This window comes from Macrosteles quadrilineatus, unplaced genomic scaffold (assembly GCF_028750875.1).
Source record: "Macrosteles quadrilineatus isolate MER2022 unplaced genomic scaffold, UCM_ALF_1.0 Scaffold_1__1_contigs__length_201487025, whole genome shotgun sequence".
Taxonomy (NCBI): domain Eukaryota; kingdom Metazoa; phylum Arthropoda; class Insecta; order Hemiptera; family Cicadellidae; genus Macrosteles; species Macrosteles quadrilineatus.
In genome coordinates this window covers 97,938,841-97,942,662 of record NW_026542594.1, presented here as the reverse complement: position 1 = coordinate 97,942,662, position 3,822 = coordinate 97,938,841, and positions in this window count along the sequence as shown.

The window sequence follows — 3,822 nt, the reverse complement described above, 5'->3', positions numbered from 1 at the left end:
AATCTGTTCTTGCCACTTTTAATTTAAATTACCATTAAAGTGACAGTGGTTTGTATATTACCAAAATAAACCCTACTTTTGGTAAAAGTATAAAGACGATATCATTCATATGTTTTGAAAGTCTATCGTACATTTGTTATTAAAAAAAACACTGATGTCTCTTGGATCTAAAGTTTGGAAACTCCTGTGGTGAAGTAATATTGTTCACTACTCCATTGTTTGTTGTAGACTGAGACGAGTGTGCTGTGGCTTCCACTGTTTTATCCCTTCTGTTTCTTTCTAGTCTGTATTGTTGTGGAGTCCTATTAGTACAAAGACCTAGCATCATATAAAATTTTATAGTTTTCACAACATTTAATGTATAAAATGTATGATAAAAAATATAAAACCATGTTTTTGTTGTTTTTTATTATAACTTTTGCAGTAGTTCAAGGAACATTAGTGGACCTTAACTAAATCCAACTTTGATGAATGTTATGTTATCACAATAAATTAGCAGTTGGGTAGTGGTGGTAGAATACATGAGAAAAGCCAGCCCTTGGTGTTATTTAAAACATAGTATTTTCTGTCTTCTAATTTGTTACCCATCTGATGTACATTCCCGACTAATGCTACACATTGACCAACCTGAATTTTACTTTACAAAGTTAATCATTGTCACATTATTTTAAAACACACACATCGACATCAACCATAAAATTACTTTTATCAACAGAAGCACATTACATTACATCCAAAGATGAGTTTAGACTTGGTAACAAAATAATTGTTTCTGTTCTGTTAGTGAACGTTTATAAATAATGTTATTTCAATTCTCTGGACTATTTTGATTAAATTTTAATGAAAATTACAAAAACTGTAATTTTATTGTTGATAATTCTATGCATGGATTGTGCGACGCTACTTTCTGCACTGGAAAAAATATTACAAGTGCGTGCAGTCGCAAACGTTTGCCGGGGATAGCTCAGCCTATAATGGCTGGGTAAAGTTCCAGGGTCTGCGATAAGGTCAGGGAAACCACTAGGCCAATAGCCGGGTCTAACCGGTATAGGACTGGCTCATACACGGGCACTGTGAACAAGTCACCAAAACAAACGTGCAATAATCACTACCAGGCCTACGCCGATTCTCCACACTCCTAGGGGGTCGTTGCTGACTACGCAACTCGGGCTTCGTCCTAACTATCCAATAGTTAAGCCCAGAGTGCCTAAAACACAGTGAGTTACACGACGACTTGCCAATAAAAACCACAACGCGAGTTATCACCAGGCGGGGTCTACTAGGCCACTAAACTACAATACACAACTCTAATGCCCAAGCTAATAATCAAACAGTTCACTCAATAATAATACCATATAATAGTAAAGGGTAAACAAGCAAAACTAGATGTCAATTGCACTACTATTATAAATTATTGAGCTACTTAGTAGCAGATAAATAAATATTAAATACGTTCCAAACACTAGATAAATATATTATCTGATAGCCAGTACTCCGCTATCCAAGCTACCAAGATAACGTGTTGGATTACTAAACAAGCTGTTCAGGTTAAATTAAAATAATCAAATGATTAAACAATAACAACCCTACTACTGCTACTGCTACCAACTTTATATTACTTAGCTGGGCTTCTGTTAATAGGCTAATAATATTAGCTACTAGCCTACTGGCCACGTGCTTCCAACTACGCACGCTAAATCGTGCAGCCTAGGTTTGTCGGGCCTCAGAGTTATTAGAAATGTAACTAACTCTTGGTACAACGCAAAATAATATCTACTACAGTCAATAAAATATATTATTTGCGCTTTAGCACCTGCCCAGAACCGTCAGGAATATTCTTTAATATTATTCCTGACTAATAAATAAATCCTAACTACCGTCAGGCTTTGACCAGCACGGTTGCAACTCTAACTCTCGCAATAAAATCAAATATTAATATTATCAAACTAATAATATCAACTCCTTAACCAAAATCAAAAGAATGTTGTCCACTCACCAGTAGTGGTCTCAACACCCAACTTAACACCGACACTCACTGTCACTCGTATCACTGTATTCCGATGTCATCCAAATCACTGGACGTCTCACTAGACACACCCCAACTCTTTGGCATCCACGACTTGAATGTCCGTCCTAGGCTATCCTGAAAGTCTAGGATATCCCAGGCTTATCGGCACTGTAAGCCGGGTCAAAGGGCGCTCGCTAGCTTCGCCGCCGCCGCTTGCTCACCTCAACAATTGGTGCGCGGCCAAATAGCAAAAATTAATTTTGCCCTGCTAGGCAAAATAACTCGTTACAATTGTTACTATTTTAGTAAACAAAAACTTCTTTTATTTTTCAATTTTTTTTAAATTGCAGACATTTATTTAATTTTATGCTAATGTGTGTTTTTTTTTTAATTTAATCAATACTATTATAAAATTGAAGTGGTGTCTGTTTGTTTGTGCGGCTGCCACGACTAAAATACTAAACTGATACAGCCAAAATTAAACACACCGATAGTCCACATATCTAGGAATGTCATCGGCCTATTCACTTCCCTGGGTTCCTCTTGGGCTACATCCCTTGGATGTCCAAAGTTTTGAGGTGAGGTTTTCAAAAGTAAATAATTGGTCTCCATGGGAGCATGAGAAAATTTACAACATTTGTTTACCTTTGTGTTGACATTTCAATGTAAACAATCAGAACTTTTGAATGCTTATTTGACAATCTCACTAATTTCAGATAGCTGATCCAAACAAATAAAATAAAATATTTTACACAATTATTTATAAAGTTATGTTATTGATTATGAAATTAAAGAAAGATTCTATAACCGTAAGTTATGACAATCATGTTATTGATACATTTTAATGTTAAGAGTAAAACAATTCAATGTAGGTCATACTTTTTTGTATACATTTTGTGGCTTTTTGTTTATGAATTCAAACTACTTAACAAGTGTTTGGGCTAGGCGGTATAGTACATCTTCCCATTGAGAAGCACGGGTACAGAAGCTAGTAGACAAATTAATTTATTAAGCAAACAGTTCAAATAGTATCTTTTGAACTACTGTACATTTTCTAAATGTCGTAAAATGAATTGTTTTTGTTTTATGTTGTGACCTCATTTTTGCAAATTTTGGTGTGTGAGTTGTTTGTATATGGATCTCATTTTTAAATGTATGAGTTTGTAACTATGTCACCTTGATTTATTGGGCCTGTATTATTCCTGTCAATCAATAAATTGATTGTCTTGTATTTTTTTTGTAGTTTTGTTGACCACCCTCAGTTTTTAAGTTAATAACATATTTGAAACTGTATATAAGATAGTTTTCTGCTCAGCTACATGGAACATATCTACAGGGTGAGTTTTAATTGTCCCCCCCCCCCAACTTTTTTCTACATTTTTTCAAATATCAATCCCAGACCACTTCCAAACATTGTTGGGAAGTAAGTACTTCATTTTGACAAGGTGGTCATTTCCGGCCGCCATCTTGGATCCGCCATATTGGATGCAAAATTTTTTTTCCAAATGTAAAGGTGGGGCTGTGACCCATTATTTCGAACTAAACTTTTACCCTGATTACAATGCCGCAAACCGTTTTTAAAAATCTTGATTCATTCTAAAGTTACGAGGGCTTTTTAAAACTTTATTTTTAGCCCATTTTAACATTGTGCATTTACAAACTAAGACCATAATCCCAAAATAGTGCTAGATAATGATAAGTATTCACTACCAGTAATTGTCCACCTATTTTCACTTGGTTATGACTAATGTATTTTTTCGGCCGCCATCTTGGATCCGCCATTTTGAAATGTGATAAATTATTTTAAATATGAA